The sequence below is a fragment of the Plecotus auritus genome (genome assembly GCF_963455305.1).
Source record: "Plecotus auritus genome assembly, chromosome: 7".
Taxonomy (NCBI): Eukaryota; Metazoa; Chordata; class Mammalia; order Chiroptera; family Vespertilionidae; genus Plecotus; species Plecotus auritus.
This window is the reverse complement of record NC_137774.1, coordinates 163453955-163474509: the sequence shown is the minus strand read 5'-3', so window position 1 is coordinate 163474509 and position 20555 is coordinate 163453955.

The following is a 20555-nucleotide window of genomic DNA, read 5'->3' as shown; positions in this document are numbered from 1 at the left end:
ATACAGTGTCTTTTATTAAACAAATGCCTAAGATAAAAGAAATATCAGTTTGAATACTAAACTAGAAAATTTAAATATATAAATTTACACTACATTATCCACTATAAAATACTTAAGTGTATAATGGTGTAGTGATTATAAGAATCCTTAAAGACAACCATTTGCTTATTTAAGGGTAGGAATGCTCTTCCTATTGGCAAGTTGATTAAAGTCCTTCATATGTTAATTTTAGTGAACATGATATTTCCATTTAATAACAGAAAAATTATCCAAAAATAAAAAAGCAGTAATTCATGGAATGAAAAAATATTTAACCCATGACTAGTAAATTAGTAATGAGTTTTTGCCGCTGTCAACATTAATCTATAACCATAGAAATATGTGTATTTCAAAGATGATATGGTAATTTTGAGTACTTGTTTTTAATGTCTATCTTATCTCACATTACTCTAACAAAATAATAAGTCACTTCAGGTCGTTTTGCTAATGCTACATGACATCCGTGTCAAAGGGAAATTGTTCGTCACGCTACCTCAAGGCAGATCCTCAGCAGTGATGCTTTACTGCTGGTAATTTTATAGGTTTTTTCCTGCTGGTAATTGCATAAAATACCAAGAAAGAAAATGCCTCTAAGTAAAATACAATACATATCAACTCAAAGAATTACATCAAAAATGCTAACTTGCTGCTCTCCCAACATGGATAATAGCTTTGCTTACGGGGTCAAAAGCAGCAATGGTATTCCATGTTGTTGAGAGGCCAGAGATTTTGAAACATGCTGCCTCATAAAAGAGAAACAGAAATGCTTTACTTACAAAAAGAGCTGTATAGAAAAAGGGAAATAGAAATATGTAAACTGAAACATCACACCTTTTTATCTTTGCAATGGTATTTTTAAGTGCCATAGAAAATCATTATTATAGATTCAGACCTTAGGGGAAACAGTTTAATTTTAGATTTAGATTAGACTAGTTTAACTGTTAATGTTTTATTGCCATGAACAATAGTAATTAATCAATGTTCTACTCTCTGGGGCAAGGAATGAAACAAATCCCCTATGTTGTGGGTCTAAGATAGTTGAAAGAGATATGGCAGAACTCTAATGGAAAGAACTAGTGCTCAGCTGGTGTGGGTCAGTGGATGAGAGTCAATCTATGAACCAGGAGGTCAGGGTTCTATTCCCTGTCAGGGCACATGCTTCCGTTGTGGGCTCGGTTCCCAGTGGGGAGTGGGGGGACATGCAGGAGGCAGCCCATCAATGATTCTCTCTCATTGATGTTTCTATCTCTCTCTCTCCCTTCCTCGCTGACATCAATTATATATATTTCACTGTTTGTTTACTAAGCAAACAAACAGTGAAAACTTTAAAAAAAACACACAAAAGAAAGAACTAATTAAAAATTAGATATTGATCATGAGGGGATAGTGGAGATATAGGAATGCTCATAGGCATCCTTCCTGGGAGACTAGGTTAATGGTAGAATGTAGTCACCTTTTTTAGAAAACGGTACTAAAAATAGTCCCTACTCTTCAATTCTAGTTTATTTTACCATGAAGCCATATTTGCATAAGTGCCAAAATTATGTTTTTTTTATTACCAAGTGTTATAATTTTGTATTTACTCATGAATTATAAAGATATATATACACAATCATATAGTTTTTCTCATAGTATTCTGCCTGATATTCTCATTCAAATATTTTTCAAGAAAATTCCTTTGTTTCGGTAACACAACTGTCAAGAAATAAAGCTTTGATTTATTGGACCCATGTCAGGTTGCTAATATATTGTCACCATATCTGCTGTTTCAGTGTTTTTCCTTCCACTTGCAATCTTTAAAATCTTAATTATTAATACAATAAAAGTGTAAGGCTCTGTTTTGACTTCCCATAGTACTAAATAAGGCCATGTGTCTCTTCTACCCCTATGAACTCAGCATCTTCCAGTCGGTGCACATAGTTCTATAATGACCAAACCCTAGAGCTATAGTTTTAACAGCAAAGTTCTTGTTGGGATGTCATAATGTAAGACAAACACCATACCCATTAGCACAGCTGCTAATTACTACACCATATTCTATGAATCTCGCATAACATTGCTATAAATCAGAAAATCTTAGAATATTAGAATGAAAGAGATCTGTGAGGTCATCTCTGCCAACCAGTAATATGATAGAAACTGAGAAGGAAATAGTCAAGGGGGGAAAGATTAGAACATGAGCATCATCAAAGTCTAAGCCTCTATTTTTCAGAAAATTATACAGAGTCTAATGATTCTAAATATTCTTCCCTACTTTTCTTCTGTTACCCTAGAGACAAAAACATGTCATAAGTCTTTTTGGAAATTTCAACAGTAATTGTATAATACCCTATGTGAAATATAAGCTCAAAGATATTGCTGATAATGTGTATTATAAACAAGGTGATTTATATTTACATATATTTTTAATGTATTGATATTTAATTGATGCTGGTTCTGAGTTACACAGATCTAAATACTTTGTTGTCTCATGTGATATTCAATCGGCTACTGACACATGAATTCTGTTCCAAGCAAAGATGTGATTAACTGATCCACATCACCAATTGTTTGTCAGATGTAGAGTGCAACTTGCAAATGCTATTTACATGAATATGTAGGAAATGAAATAATTTGAACATTTTTCTAGCTTTATTGGATGCCATATGCATGAAAATTGTTTGATTTTCTGTGTGGCACATAGCAAAATCATTATATTTTCAACATTGTATTCTCCCCTGGTGCCCGTTTTATATAAGTTTATCTTTGATATATTGGAGACAGTGTTTTTGTTTGTGTGTGTGTGTGTGTGTGTGTGTGTGTGTTTTGTTTTGGCAAAAGCATATTCTGTGATAAATGATGTCTTGTATTCATGCCAACAAGTAAATATTTCTTATTTTATATTATATAAAACTGAAAGATTTTAAATGTAGTTTAATATTTTAAAGTGTCTTTCTGATTAGCAAAGTTGAGTCTACAATAACTATTTAGACCTTTAATGAGAATGTTGTCAAGTAAAAATATTTAAGTAATTCATAGAGCAGTTTCTGTTTGAATTTAGTTTCTACTTTTTCTTGTAACTTACTGCCTAAGGAAAGCACATATTTTACCAGCTTTATACAATACAAACCCAACACATAAATAATACTGACTGAATGTAGGACATATACAGCAAAGGGATAGTGGGTACATCACTCTTATTGTCAAGGGCATAGTATCTACAATTCATTTTTGCGAGTAACCACATCACTAGTTTTATACATGGTTATCAATGTTTATGAAGATAAGTTCCCATATTTCTACAGACACTAAGCAGTCACAAATCCATGTAAATTACTGTCATTAAGCATCATAACTCCTTTTTCTAAGTTCCACAGGAATGTAAGAGCTATTAGTAAAGTATTGTGACCTGGAAGATAATCATAGCAGAAATGTGAGGAAAATCTAGAACCTCTCATGATACCAGATGAAAAATGAAATAAAGGAAAGAAAGCTCTGTCTAGGAAGGTAGTACAGGAATATCTTCCAAAGCCAGAGGAAAACCTTGCTTAGTGCAGGAATGCCCAGCTTCTTTGCCTGTAGGATGTTACACCTCTAGCCGGGTAATTTACTTCACTTTCTGGTGTGAAATTCCATTCATCACTTTGATTTATTAAAAACAACCTATTGGGGATCTATTGAGCAATATTGGATGAGCTTTGGATGAAATCTGTAACAGCTACATATAATATACAACAGAGCATTTCACCCCAAAATATCAACTGCCCACAACTGTTGTTATCAGGACACACACACACACACATAGTTATTCTAACTACGTAGTATCACCAGATCCAAGAAAATATACATCTTAAAAACAGAATAGGATCTTGTATAAAAATTAAGGAAAAACAAAAGACATTATAAAATTTTTTAAAATGTATATTACCATATTTGCATTACAATAGCAACTTTAAATTTAGAAACCAAAGTCAATGGAAAGGAAGAATTTCATTTAAAAATGTAATAAAATTTTTCAAATCTGAAGAAAAGTCTTGATGTTCTACAGATTCGTGTTACTGAGCAGTAAAAATTTAAAAAAAAGATTCATACCAATAGACATGTTGGTGAAATTTTGAGCAGTAATAGTAAAGAGGAAATCCTAAAATCTCCCAGGGTAAAGGCTTCAAGTGTGAGATATGAACTTCAAAACGATTTACTTTTAGATGCCATTTAATGCCATAAGAGTGGATAAGATCATCAAGAGATGTTATAGAGAAAGAACTGAGTCCATGTTTGAGCTCTTAAACTCAGAGGTTGAAAATATTGGCTCAGTGGATAGAAGGTTGGCCTGCGGACTGAAGGGTCCCAGGTTCGATTCCGGTCAAGGGCATGTACCTTGGTTGTGGACACACCCTTAGTAGGGGATGTGCAGGAGGCAGCTGATCTGTGTTTCTCTCTCATCGATGTTTCTAACTCTCTATCCCTCTCCCTTCCTCTCTGTAAAAAATCAGTAAAATATATATTAAAAAACAATGGGGGTGAGATGGGATGAGGGCATGTGACAGGGGGTAGGGGAGGCTAGGGGAAGGTCTATGGGGAAAAAAAAGGAGATATATGTACTACTATATGTAATACTTTGAACAATAAAATTAAAAATATATATATAAATTGTATAAAACAAACAATCCAAGAAAATTGCTAAGTAATGTAGAAAGTAAAACCAAAATTATATATTCAGTGTGTGTGTGTGTGAATATACAATTAAAGAATGATACATATATAAAATATAAAGAAATACACACACACACACACACACACACACACATATATATACATATGTTACAGTAGCAATCAACATTTATTGAAAGAAAGAATGAACAACCGGACAAAGCTAGTGATACAGAATTTTTGGACTGGAACCCGGATTCTTTGGAGTCAAAAGAATGAACCCACGGACAGAGGGTAGCAAAGGTGGAGATTTATTGAAGAACAAGTACAGACTCCCACGTGGGGAGAAGGAAAGAGTCCCACAGAATGGACTCCCACATGGGGAGGGGGAAAGGGTCCCATAGACTTCTTGTTTCCATGGTTTATAAAGGCTGCAGTTCCTGTGTTCTGATATCCCTTCTGATTGGTCAATATTCCCTTTCAAATTGGTTACTATAGTGATTCCTGAGGCCCTTCTCCCTCATAGTCCTTCCACTCCTTCTGGGCTTTCTTCTTCCTTCTTTATTTTGTAAATATAGATCTTTCTTGGCTACTTCCAGTTCCCTTGTCTTATGTAACTGTACCTGGCTTCCTTGTGTTATGGAAATGTACCTTCTCCCAGTCTGTAGCCCTATGTTTTTCCATGGACCCCAATTCTAAAAATTCCCTAAGCCTGCCTATATTCCCCTAAAGTTCCTGTTTCACTAGTTTGACTGGATTATTGGGGATTACATTAGATTAAGTAATCACTGTGAAGTAATTAATTTTCATTTGTTTTACTCTTGTATGAACTTATCCTTTTCAAATAGTTTAAAGATTGTTATTCTTTTATTTGAAATAAATATAATTGTTTTCATTATTGCTTAATTATATCCACTAGAACTTCCAAAAATACACGATAAAAATTGTGAAATTGTTAATCCTAGTATTATTCCCTGGTGAACATTTTGGCATAGATATGGCTTTATATATGTTTTCTATATTGCCCTGCAATCCGCAGCCTCATGTGACTGTTTCTGGCTAATACACTCAGCAGATCTGACTTCTAACCAGAAGCGGTTAAAAGCCAGTTTCTTATCCCTCTCTTTGTCTGCCACTGAAACCTTAGAACTCTTGTTTTGAATTGGGTTCACCACTTAATAAATGCTTCATAATGGATAACAAACAACCTCCAACTCTTTGCTGTCTATAGATCACCAAAAATATAAAGACATAGATCAGTTGAGCATAAATGATAGGATAATGCATTCATTTTCTATTGCGGTGGCACAAATTTCCACAAATATGGATTGTATGGCAATTTATCATCTCACAGCTTTTGTGGGCCAGAAATTTAGGCACATCTTAAGTGGGTGTGCTGTTTTGTGTCTCACAAAGCTGTGCTCAGAGTGCTGTACACAGAAATGAGATCTCATATGAAGTCTCCACTAGGGAAGAATCTGCTCACCCAAGAAGATGCTTGTTGGTATCATTATCTTCTTGCAGTTGTAGGATTCAGGGCAGTTTGCTTCTTCAAAGCCAGCAAGTGGGAAGAGGGAGAATCTAGCAAGATGGGGGCTAACACATATAAATCATGTGCATGCAATCATATAGACCTCATTACCTTTGCTGTAATCTATTTCTAAGAAGCAAGAGAAAGGTTTAGCCCAGTGGTCAGCAACTGCGGCTTGTGAGCCACATGCGGCTCTTTGGCCCCTTGAGTGTGGCTCTTCCACAAAATACCACGGCTTGGGCGAGACTATTTTGAAGAAGTGGCATTAGAAGTTTAAGTTTAAAAAATTTGGTTCTCAAAAGAAATTTCAATCATTGTACTGTTGATATTTGGCTCTGTTGACTAATGAGTTTGCCGACCACTGGTCTAGCCTATATCTAAGGGAAGGGACTTTCACAAAGGCATAGATACTTAAAGTCTAAAATTGTTCAGGTATGCAGTTGTCAGATTACTTAGCTGAAAGATGCTAGAAAATTGTAATAAAGATATTGTTGAAAGAATACCTAAATATTATATGAGGGAATCTAAACATATAAGCAAGGAGGAAAACATAACATATGAGACTGAACATCCTATATAATAAAAGGCTAATATGCAAATGGCTGAACAGCAGAGAGACTGGTCACTATGATGCACACTGACCACCAGGGGGCAGACACTCAATGCAGGAGCTGCCCCCTGGTGGTCAGTGCACTCCCACAGGGGGAGCGCTGCTCAGCCAGAAGTCGAGCTCATGGCTGGCGAGCGCAGCAGTGGTGGCAGGAGCCTCTCCCGCCTCAGCAGCAGCGCTAAGGACCCTTCAGGGGGATGTCCACCTGCTGGCTTAAGCCAGCAGCCGGACATCCACCCGAGGGTCCGGGACTGCGAGAGAGTGCAGGCCGGGCTGAGGGATGCCCCCCACCCCCACAGTGCACGAATATCATGCACCAGGCCTCTAGTATGGTAAATAAGGAAGACAGTTAATGAACAGAATGTCCTGATTTGTTCCATAACAAACATACTGGTAGCATTAAATTGAAATAGAAAAATTGCCCGTATTTCTTCATTTTTATCTACAAGAAAGTGATTCCTTTGTATTTGAATTTATCTCAGAGTAATTAAAGTCCAAGAATATGTTCCTGGGATCTGATGATTGAAGAAGAACGGAGAACATAATTGCTAAAAAGATAGAGAAGACTGGGTGCAATATGTCATAGGGATGTGTAAATCACTTAAACTCTCACACATTAGAGGACAGAAAACAGTAAAATATATGACATCATTTTCACTGAAAGAAATACAGTGATTAGAAGTTAAAATAAAATGCAGAGAGGAAATTTAAGGATCTGAATCTTATTTAAGAAAAGTTTAGTCAACTAGAAGAGAGAATACTTGATGTCTGGATTTTGGAGAAAAGGGGCTGACAATATAGGATTAAAGGAAATTTAAGAAAATCAAATCCCATATTTGTACATATGGCAGTTGTTGCAAAATTATTTAGAAAAATAAATATAAAGAAAATAAAACCTCAATAACAAGATTATATTGTTCTTTTTCCCAACTAGGTAATCTAATTTCTCAAAATAATACTGAACATACCACAGGGACTTAATAAAAAGAAAAGTATACAATTGATTTAACAAAGAAAACAATTCCAGAAACCCTGTTACCAGGGTAAATACATGAGCCTGAATCCTGAATAAAAGAAAATAAAGAAGATAGGAGAAAGCAAGGCAGGGATTACAAAACAGTTAACAAGATTACAGTACTCCCTTGAGAGTTAATGCTCCCTTGGATGGGTATTACTTCTGATATTTCAAAGGTATGTTAACTTGGCTGCATAAAAACAATGGACAGAGCTGGCTTAAAACCTTTCCCTAGAGAAGTTATAGTCCTGGGGCATGATTACCCACCACCTGCCCAGTTAGGAATTTATGATCGGATAACTCTGTGAAGCTACTTTCCCCAGAACTCCTGTTTTTGTCCACAAGACAAAGTTCCATGGAAGGAGCAATATGGTCCTTCAACTGTTGGGAGGGTCAGAGTGAGTAAAATCTTTCCAGTGGATATTGTGTTGGATTTTTTTTAAAAAATGATGTGTGAATTAAAAGTGGAGAAAAGAGGAATTAAGATTCCAGTAAGAAGTAGTTGCAGAACTGTGAGTTGTGAAAAAGCATACTATGTTTACAAAATGGTAGGAGCCATTTATCTGTTAGTGTGACTATAAGAAAGAGTGGAAAATTGAGAGAGAAAAGAAATAAGTTTGTGAAAGTAGTTTGAAACAAATTTGTAAATACCTCAAGTATCATTGCTAAGAGACTATGAGGAAACAATGGAGGTGCTCATAAACCTATAAAACTAGGGGTGTGTGTGTGTGTGTGTGTGTGTGTGTGTGTGTGTGTGTGTGTTTCAATCATTATAGCAATGTTATGCAGTATAGATTAGATAAATGAGGGCCTAAAGCTGAGGGATTGAAGGTAATATAAAAAACTTAAAACAGTTCTAATAGAACGCTTCAACTTAACATACACATATTAAGGTATTCATTTTTACTTGTGAATGACATCAATAAAGTATAGATTAAAATGAGATCCAATTGACTCTTTGGATAGTGAGTTAAATATGAAATCAGATTCGTTCTTTTACTCTATAGTACTGTGTTCTTTTCTCTTTGTCATAGAGCCTGTGTATATTTACTGTTTTCATATTGTAACCGTGTTCTATCTATCTATCTATCTATCTATCTATCTATCTATCTATCTACACAGTACCAAATTTTAGAAGATAACCCAGTTATACACAAACTTTTCTCTTCTTACACAGCAGCATCAAAAATGTATTCAAATACCGAATGGCACTGATTCCAATTTATTATTACTGAAGCAAACAGAAAATTGCTCTCAAGTAAATTTTGGTTTCTAATTCATGCTCATGGAAAAAAAGTGTAATATAGTTCAGGATAATGGATACAAGTAAAGAAGTACATTTGAAATATGTTTTGGTTCACAATTGATATAGTGCTCCAAGGGAATTATTTTATATGAATTCACAATAACCACCTGCTCTAAATCTATGTGCTGAGCACTTGCACGATAGGAAAACTGATCACTACTAACATCAAGTCCCTTTCATGGAAGTGCACCAATGAACACACAGTCATGGCTCACTGGCTCTGTTCCACATCTTATAAAACTGCATATAGCCTCACTAAAACCAGCAAGAGAATACAGAATGCATCTCATAAAACATTAAATATAATTTTATACAAATTTTTTGAGTTATTACATCATCATTTAAATGAAAATGTATAACCTTTTGCCTATTCTAATTTCTTACATGATCACAAATTATGTTATGATTTTAAAATCTTTCTGTGATTATTTCAAAGTGATAACAATAAAAAAAATTGAGTAAAAGTACAATAACTTATTGGTATTGTTAATAAACATTAAACAAAATAAAAACAAAAAATAATATCAGAAAGCTTGTTAAAAACACTGAAATGTGTCAGTAATACTGTTTATTCATTTAACAAGCAATTACTGAGTGGTACTTTTCTGGGAACTGTGCATTAGCATTTTTTAAAACAATGTAAATACATTTTAGATGGATTAGAGAAAGCAATACACACACTAAAAAAATTCAGTATATTAGATGGTCATAAATGCTACAGAGATAATGAAAGAAAATGTAGGAGAATGTGTTATGGATTGTGTGTGTGTGTGAGAGAGAGAGAGAGAGAGAGAGAGAGAGAGAGAGAGAGAGAGAGATGGGGAGAGAGCACAAGTGCATTGAAATCACAAATAGGGAAGGCTTGACTAAGGTAGTAACCTATGGGTAAGACCTAAAAGTATAAAGATGAGCCTTGTGAAATTTCAGTAAAGAGCCGATCAGGAAGAATACAGTAAATGCAAAGGTGCTAATATGAGAGGCTGCCTATAACAGCAAGAAACACTAAAATTCCAGGGTGGTTAGAAGAAAGTAAAGCAATGGCATGCTAGTAAGATGCCTAAGAAAGAAAGAAAGAAAGAAGAAAGAAAGAAAGAAAGAAAGAAAGAAAGAAAGAAAGAAAGAAAGAAAGAAGAAAGGAAGGAAGGAAGGAAGGAAGGAAGGAAGGAAGGAAGGAAGGAAGGAAGGAAGGAAGGGAGGGAGGGAGAGGGAGAGAGAGAGAGGGAGTGAGGGAGGGAGGAAGAAGGAAGGAAGGAAGGAAGGAAGGAAGGAAGGATGGAAGGAAGGAAGGAAGGAGGGAAGGAAGGAAGGAAGGAAGGAAGGAAGGAAGGAAGGAAGGAAGGAAGGAAGGAAGAGAGAGGGAGAGAGAGAGAGGGAGTGAGGGAGGGAGGAAGAAGGAAGGAAGGAAGGAAGGAAGGAAGGAAGGAAGGAAGGAAGGAAGGAAGGAAGGAAGGAAGAAAGAAAGAAAGAAAGAAAGAAAGGAAGAAAGGGAAAGAGAGAGAGAGGGAGTGAGGGAGGGAGGAAGAAGGAAGGAAGGAAAGAAGGAAGGAAGGAAGGAAGGAAGGAAGGAAGGAAGGAAGGAAGGAAGGAAGGAAGGAAAAGCAATGGTTTTTCTATCTGTCAGTTTCTGTTGTGTAAATACACCATGATTGATTTCAAGCTATGGCCATGATGTTATAGAGTGAGAAGTTTGAATGAAAGGCACACAACAAGTTCTTTAAGCTTGATCCAGTGCTCCCAGCACATCATTGAAGAGAGTGGATCTGAGTCCAAGGCCGTTAGGGCCAGGGGGGATGAGATAATGTAGTGGCATTTTGCCATTAAATGCTCTGATTTTTTTCTTTATGTAAGACAAGAAATAATTGGTGGTTTAAAATCTGCTTGATTTACAAAGAATACATATAAAAGGGTAATAATCATAAATACACAATTAGAGCTTACAAAATATCCCTTCCTTATCCTATATAATAAAAGCCTAATATGTGAAGTGTCCGACTGTTCATTCGACCTTTTAGCCAGTTGCTATGATGTGCATTGACCACCAAGGGGCAGACGCTCCGAGTAGTAGGTTAGCTTGCTGCTGGGGTCTGGCTGATCAGGACTGGGCGAGAGGGACCAGACATACCCTGGATGAATCCGTGCACCAGGCCATTTTCGGCCCGATCCCTACAGGCCAGGCTGAGGGACCCCACCGGTGCACGAATCCGTGCACCAGGTCTCTAGTCCAGTGGTCGGCAAACTCATTAGTCTACAGAGCGGCAAACCGCAGCTCGCGAGCCGCATGTGGCTCGTGAGGCGCAGTTTGCTGACCACTGCTCTAGTCTATAATAATAAAAGGGTAATATGCTAATTAGACAGGATGTCTTCTGGACGTCATTCTGGACGTCCTTCCTGACAAAGCCACGGCAGTGGGGGCTGAGGCAGAGGCAGTTAGGGGCAATCAGGCAGGCAGGCAAGCAGTTAGGGGCGATCAGGCAGGCATGCAGAGTGGTTAGGGGTGATCAGGCAGGCAGAGACAGTTAAGGGCAATCAAGCAGGCAGGCAGAGTGGTTAGGGGTGCTCAGGAAGGCAGGCGAGTAGTTAGGGGCATCAGGCAAGAAGGCAGAGTGGTTAGGGGCTATCAGGCAGGCACAGGGGTTAGGGGTAATCAGGCAGGCAGGTGAGTGGTTAGGGGCAATCAGGCAGGCAGGCCAGCGGTTAGGAGCCAGCGGGTTCCAGATTGAGAGAGGGATGTCCGACTGCCAGTTTAGGCTTGATCCTGCAGGGATCCCTGTGGGATCGGGCCTAAATCTGTAGTCAGACATCCCCTGAGCAGTCCTGGATTGTGAGAGGGTGCAGGCTGGGCTGAGAACCCCCCCCTCCCCCAGTACACAAATTTTGTGCACCAGGCCTCTAGTTAAATATAAAAGTGCTTGTGAAAATTAAATTTCAAGCTTTAAAAGTCACATGTAGAGCAAGATTAAAGAGTGAGTCACTCAGGAGATAGTTTATAGAAGCTTCTAAGTATAAAATAGAGACTTTGATTTTACTTGTTCATTACTAATTACTCATCTTTTCATTGCCATATGACTTCCAGTCCACTATCTCACTGGATTCTCTTGATTAAGTCACCAAGCATCTCCTAAATCTCAAAATCCAGGGGAAATTATAGTTCCCACCTTTTCTAACCACTTTGTGCTTTTATCACCTTGACTGCCTTGTATCTCCTAATCTTTTCCCTAATTTTGTGCCTATTTTTTCTTCTTCCTTTCTGATGATTTCTTTTCTGATTATTTTTCCATTCTCTTTTCTCTTCCCCATCCCCAATACAAATGGGTTGCATTCTTTGTTCTATTTTTTTCCATGTTGTATACATTTAATATATTTAGAATTTACTTATCCTTAAGCTTATCTAAATATACAAGTGGTATAATTTTCCTAATGCCTTCTACAAGTTCCAGAACCTTATGTCTAACAGAGTATACTATGTGTACCAGTTAATAATGCAGATTTTGTAATAAAAGAAAACACGATAATTTCAAGAGAAACATCAAAAGTGCTTTATTCAAAGTAATGTCCATCACTAGCTACACATTTCCCCCATCTTTAGGTAATTTGTGGACACTGTCCCAAATTACCTTGTTTTGAGGCCCAATTTTCCACTTCTTCATACATTTTGAAGTGCTGCTCAGAAAGTGTGTGTGCCATTGATCAGAACAAGTGATAATCCGAAGGAGCAAGGTCTGATAAATACAGTGGGTAGGTTAATAGTTCCCAGGCAAGATCTTTTAACGTGTCTTTAACTGGTTTTGAAGTGTGTGATGGTGCATTATCACAAAGCAAAATTACTTGGCCATGTCTTCTGGCGCATTCTGGTTGTTTTACGATCAAAGCGTGGTTCAAATGGATTATTTGTTGTCAGTAGTGATCAGTATATTAATGGTTTCACCTGGTTATAGAAGCCATAATACACCACACCTTCCTGATCCCACCAAACGCAGAGCATTGTCTTCTTTCTGAAGTGATTTGGCCTTGCAATCGATGTTGATGGTTGACCTGGATCAACCCATGATTTTGTGCATTTGGATTCTCAAAATAAATCCACTTTTCATTGCCAGTCACAATTCAATGAAAAAAAGACTTTCTTTTGTGCCGTTGAAGCAACATTTTACTGATGACTTTTTAGTTTTTCATTTGTCTTTCATTCAGTTGATGTGGCACCCATTTTCCTTCCTTTAAAATCTTTCCCGTTGCTTGTAAACGATCAGAAATTGTTTGCTGAGCAACATTTAATCTTTCTGCAAGTTGTTTTTGAGTTTGACATGCATCTTCATCCAATAATGCTTATAATTATTGGTCTTTAAACTTTTTCATTGACCTAGATGTTCTTTGTCTTTCACATCGAAATCATCACTTTTAAAGCGTTTAAACCAGCATTCACAAGTATCTTGAGATGCAGCATGTTCACCATAAGCTTCCCGAAGTATATGATAACTTTTTCTTCAAAATAAAGTAATGAATTAAAACTTCCCGCAAATGCTCTTTCTTTGGCACGAAATTCAACATTTTTAAGCATAAACATATCTATTATGTTAACACCTTCAGCAAATTTGACATATGAAGTTTTGGAGCTTGTTGGCAATACAACAAAATAGCATACATATCAAATCGCATATATATCAACATATGTGTAACTCCATCTATTGAAAAAAATCCGCATTATTAACTGGTACACCTAGTACCTATATGATATATGCTTGTTTAATATAACCATGAAAATGTTCTCACCATCTCTGATCAGCAAGGAAATAAAAAGAAACCACAGTGAGATATCACATCTGTTACCATGACTCTTATAAAAACGACAAGAAATAACAAGTGTTGATGAGGATGGGAAGAAAACCTCTCTACACTACTGATGAGAATGTAAATTGGTGCCATGTTTAAGGGAAACAGTGCCTCAAAACTTAAAAATAGAACTACAATATGATCCAGCAATCCCTCTTTTGAATATATACCCAAAGGAAATAAAGAAGAGATATTTTAATCCCCATGTTCACTGAAGCATTATTCACTAGCCAAGATATGAAGGCAGTGAAAATGTTCATTGACAAATGAATTAATAAAGAAATCATGGTATATATTGAGAGAGTTACACAATAAACATATATAACATTATTTTATTATAATCATCAAACTTGTTAAGAAACTAGAACTTAATCATTCCAACTACTGAAAAGAAATGGTAATTATATAAAGTGATAAGGGTACTAATTATCACTACAATGCAATCTTATCTTTACTAATAAAGGGATAATATGCTAATTAGACTGGATAGACCGGACATCTTCTGGATGTTCTTCTGGACAAAGCTGCAGTGGAGTGGGCCAAGACAGAGGCTGTTAGGGATGATCAGGCAGGCAGGCAGGCAGAGAGTAGTTAAGGGCAATCAGGCCAGCAGGGAAGAGTGGTTAGGGACAATCAGGCCAGCAGGGGAGAGTGGTTAGGGGTGATCGGACAGGCAGGCAGAGTGGTTAGGGTGATCAGGCAGGCAGGCAGGTGAGCAGTTAGGAGCCAGCAGTCTCGGATTGCGAGAGGGATGTCCAACTGCCAGCATTCGGACATTCCCCAAGGGGTCCCGGATTGGAGAGGGTGCAGGCCAGGCTGAGGGACCCCCCTCCCATGCATGAATTTTGTGCACTGGGCCTCTTGTTACAATATATAAATATTTCAAATTAACATGTTATGCACAATGTTACATGTCAAATGTATTTTAATAAAAGTAAGTACATGATATAAAGTATAATTTTGATTAGCAAACACCATCCTTTGGGATATGGTCCAATCTTTTTTGTCTTAGTTGTTGTGCCTCTTCCATTTCATTCTTAGGAAATGGAACTACCTGTTTCCAAAAGGTAGTTTTTATTGCCTTTTAAAAAAAATCTGATCTCTTTATCTAGATAATAATTGGCTAATGATTTTCATTCCAGGCCAGATAATTTTCAAAATTCTGACAAAAACATATAAACTAAAGATGCTACAATTTGAAAGTGTTAATAGCAACAAGAAACTAAATAATGGCCCCCACAAGATTTGCCTGTCCTAATCCCAGGGCCAGTGAATGTGTTACCACAGGACAAAAGGGCCTCTGAGGGTATGACTAAGGACCTGGAGATCATCCTAGTTTATCCAAGTGGGTTCAGTGAGATCACAAAGGGAGTTCCTAAGAGAGATAAAGGATGGTCAGAGTCAAGAAAAGACCTGAGGATGCTGACAGTAGTCGTAAGGAGAGAAGATGCTACACGATTGGCTTTGACTATGGCGGAAGAGGCTGTGATCCAAGGAACAACGCGGCGACCTCTAGAAACTGGAAAAGGCAAAGACAAGAGTCTTGCCTCAGAGCCTCCAGAGGACACGGACCTTGCCAACACCTTGACTTTGGCCTAGTGATGATGATTTTGAACTTTTGACTTCCAAAGGATAGATGTACCACTACAAAGTGGTCATTTGTTTAAGTAGCATTTGAAACGAGCACAATTTAAACGTTTTAGCTTTGAAATAAGAGAGCCTACTTACAAAATTAGAGAGACATACTTTTAATAATAAGCTGGCTTGGATGTGGGATGACTATAGGGATATGTTTGTGGACTTCTGGCTTTAGCTCTGAAATGAAAAAAAAAAAAGCATAGAAGTCATCAATTCTATCCTCACAAAAAGAAAAAAGGCGAATAAACTAAAAATCAATACACTTTTTAAAAACCTATCAGAAAACTGTAGTAACAGGGCAAGCTGCCACGTGTAATTTGGAGAGGGAGGTAAATACCCTGAATCACAGCTACAGTCAGCTTGCTGGAAGTAGGAACTGCTAAGGTAATGGGAGGAACACTTAAAAGGCACTTTTGGTGAATTGCTGGAGGCTGAGCATGGATTAATTTGAGCGTTAAAACTCCTGAGGTCCCTTTCCTAGGATGCCCCCAAATGATCAGGGGGTTTGCCTACAGGAGCTGAACTAAATTCTGACAGTAAAGATTGCAAAAGAATTTCCTTGGGTTTCAGTCCAGAAGGGGGCAAGTAACCAGTTTGAAATATGCCCCGAGTGTTCTTTATAACAAAAATCTGCTCCGGAGGTTAAACTATCAGAGCCTCATAAAACCAAAGAAAGGGACAATTAAATACCACAGCCTGTTTCAGACTTTGTTCCCACATAGGGGGAAAGAGAAAAAGAAACACTTCTGTAGGGCACATCGCCAGGACTCAGGGCCACTGAAATAAAGTTATACAGTAACACATGCTTCCGCCTCAGGAAACTACACAATGAAAAATGGGTCATATAAAGATATTGCAATTAGGTGAAATCAAATGTTAAAAATAAGAGCATAAATATTTATAATTGAAAACAGATAAACAAAGAACCAATTCTAGTTCTTTGAAAGATCAATAACATTTATAAGTCTTTGCCAGGATAACCAAGAAATAAAAGAAGACACCAATTACTAATCCCAGAAATGAAAGAGGTGATCCCATGGGCATTAAAACAATAATAAGGGAATATTATGAAAAACTCTATGGCTACAAATTTGATGACATAGATGAAATGGATCAATTCCTTAAAAGATACCAACTACCAAAACTCACATAAGGAGAAAAACATAAACTATTCTGGTACTGTAATGATGGCCATATATAATGCTATGAAGTTGTCAAAATTCATAGTTGCATAATACAAAAAGTGGAATTTGCTATAATCTATAACTTAAATTAGTAATAATATGTCAATTCTGATTCGTTAATTGTGACAAATGCATTATAGTCCTGCAAGGTGTAAATGATAGCTGGACTTGTGAGTGGTGAGTAATGGGAACTCTCTGTACTGTCAGCTCTAATATTCTGTAAATCCAAAACTGTTTAGATATCGTTAAAAACTCTTATTTTTTTTTTAAAAGTTATATTTTTGGATCCCCTTAAATTTGTCTTTTATTGTATTGAACAAAATTTCTACTAATCAATTAGTTGATGGTATCATTGCCAGAATTTTGGTAGTAGAAAACATTCTCCTATTTTAATATACATATTAAACCAATGCCATTTTTTATTTTTTAAATGTCTTATTATTAAAATGTTGGTATACTTTTGGCTTTCTCTATTGCCTGTTTTTCAATTTTTTATTCTAGAAATGTAAAGTCTTAGCCTTTGTGTAGCAGGAACACCTTTGCTCAGTGTATTTACACTAGTGTAATTCCGGCTACTTCTTCCCAGGGAAAAACAAAGGAAATGAGTCTAAGTACTAATTCCAGAAATGTATTTGGTGAACGTTATTGGCCTGATTTGTGACAAGAGGATTTTGGTTAGGCCCACAGTACTTAATTCAGACGGCAGATTTTCAATCACTTGTGCTGGGCTGGAGCGTCTGACCAGATTTCTAAACAAGGCATTGTCCTCCAGAGAGGCAGGCACGCTCCCTGCTCCTCCGGGGAATTATCGTTTGAAGTAGATGTGGCAGCAGCACTGAGGTAAAGAATTTAATGTAGGAAATGAGGCCACAATGGGAAAAGTGGAAACAGAAAAATGCTCTCCAGCATCAAGAGCTATGCCACAATTTGAATTAAACAGAGAATAGAAGTGCTGGATATCTTTGGACCAACTTTTTCTCCTATAAGCATCACTGGCAATAGGAGAGTCAATCTTAATTAAAGGACTTTTGCAATAGTAAACAATGTGGAAATCTAAAGAGTGTTTAAAAGTATAAAGGCAAGAGTCATTGGCAAATGAACCTACGCCGAATGCAGCTGTGCAGTTAAGAATGCAACATCAGCTATAAGCTCTCCTAAAGCATGCTGGATACTAGCATACCCAAGGTTAATGAGCTATAAATATGTAGCCAGTATTTATTGTCTATGTAAATACAATCTTAAGCCTTTTAACAGCCCATTTATGCCATTTATTTTTGTTTGAAGATAAACTCCATCTGAGAGTCCTTCAAACCAACAGCATGCACCTGGTGCAGCTGCCATTTCCATCATTTTAGACAAGGATGGAGCGCAAGAGCCTCTTCACCAACCACTGGTCTAGGCGTGGCAAGTCCATAATTGGGGACTTTGGGTGCATGGAGTGACTTCACTCATGATTTCTAATTAGGCATTCTCCAGGGGCCAAAGGTGAGCATTGCATTAGGCTCTGGAGAAATTAAAATGTAAAATCAGAGCTATACCTTGTGACTCTGACAAGAAATTGACCACAACAACAAAATTCAGATAATCCAAATAATCATATTTCCTTTAAGCTATCAAAGAGCCAAATTCAAACTGCCCCAAATCCAGTAAAAGGAAAGGCCTTGCAGGAGAGACCAATGCAGGCTCTGGCTCCACTCCAGAGACCACAATAAGAACCAATGGCTGGAGCCATGTAAATAAGTGAAAAGTCAAAAGAACTTTCAACAAACTGCTGAAGGCTGTCAGTAGAGTTAAAGGCATATGCACCAGCATATAGTGTGTGAGATATTCACATATAAAGAATATAAAAAGTCTTAAACACTTTTTAAAAAGCTTTGTTTTCGTTATTTCCTCACATTATACATAAATTGTGGGCCATATAGTCACTGAAATACAAAATATATTTCAATGATATGACTTAAAGATATTGTTATTGGTGTACATGGAAATCACCCTGGGCAATTAAAATATTGCCTTCTTTCATAGGGAATAATGATTTTATTATTCGTTAGTATCAGTTCAACTTATTTTAATATGACCCTAAATTTTTTGATGGGAATAATGATCCAAGTCTGAATACTCATTATTTTTTATGTCACTTAATTTTATTTTCATAGATATACACATAGGTAATTACACCAAAAAAATGGTCAACCTGGAAAACCTATTGCTTCAATATTAGTGAGACCTAACATAAAATAGAATTGTGAGAGAACCTAAATGTCAAGCGGAGAAAAGATAGCCACTTAAGGGCCTATTAAGCAAGAGAGAAAGTTCTAAGGTGAAATAAAAATAATGTACAAAAAGCAGGATCTTTGTGCACCATTAACGTAGGGCATCAACCTCCAGAGGGTCTGAACCCTGAGGCCTAGGTGAATGCAGAGAGGGAAATACATAGAATGCACACACATAAATTTGATTTGCTAAATAATCTAAATTGAATTTACAATGAAACATATTTTACAATGTCGAATCCTGATGTTGTGGGTTGAACTGTGTCCCACCAAAGGATGTTGAAGTTCTAAGCCCCAGCACCTGCAAATGAGATTATCTGTTGAAGGAAAACTCAAGATGAGGTCATCAGGATGAGCCCTAATCCGTAGGGTCACAGTGTCCCCATAAAAGGAAAAATGTGAACATATGGAAGAAAGAAGGAAAACACCACCTACAGGCCAAGGAACACTCAACGCTACTAGAAGCTAAGAAAGAAGCATGGGGCAGATGGTCTGTCTGCCCTGAGAAGAAATCAACCCTGTTGACAGCTGGATTTCAGACTTCCGGCCTCCAGAACTGTGAGACTATAAATTTCCATTGTCTCAGCCACCCATTCTGGAGTACTTTTTTACAGCAGCCCTAGGACACTAATAACTCTGAGAGGGAAAAACTGTGAAGTAGAAGCTTGAAATGCGTTTTGGCTGCATGCAACAGAATATCTAAATGCTAGTGGCTTTAATTTATTGTGCTTGCTTAAAAAGAAATGTTTGGAAGGACAGCGGCAACTGAACACTGTGCTGTAATTCACTGAAGGAATCCAAGGTCAAAATAGTTCTGTTTTTATACTCTACAGGTTTTATTGTTGAGAACGTCAAACTTTTGATGCTATAGATGTGGCCAAAAGGGCAGAAGGTTTGAATATTGACACAAACCACAGTTATCTCTTCTATATAGAATTGCTGTGTTTCCTCAGAAACTTTCAGTAAAATGTATTTATGAATCATTGTCTACAACTCTGTCATATGATCTATCTACTAAGGAGGTGAGAAAGCAAGTATTTAGGTATTTCAGTCTCTAACGTGGAGCCAGGCCTAAGAGAAGTAGCTTGGAAATAGAGTTTCTACTTTGCTGCACACATTGCTTCACCTGTTATTTAAAGATTTTCATTAAAAATATCTTATTTATATAAAGTGAAAATTGCCTTCATCTTATATTGATGAATTTTATTTATATTGCTTTGGTATTAATTTTTAAGAAAAGGGATACCAATATAAAGCTTTCCCAAATATTCTATAATTTATTAAGACATGAATTTAGTCTGTAAGCATATTATGTGGATTTTAATTTTTTAAGGCTCTATATCAGTCTGTATCATTTGTACTAGAACAGTGGTCGGCAAACTGCGGCTCGCGAGCCACATGCGGCTCTTTGGCCCCTTGAGCGTGGCTCTTCCACAAAATACCACGGCCTGGGCAAGTCTATTTTGAAGAAGTGGCGTTAGAAGTTTAAGTTTAAAAAATTTGGCT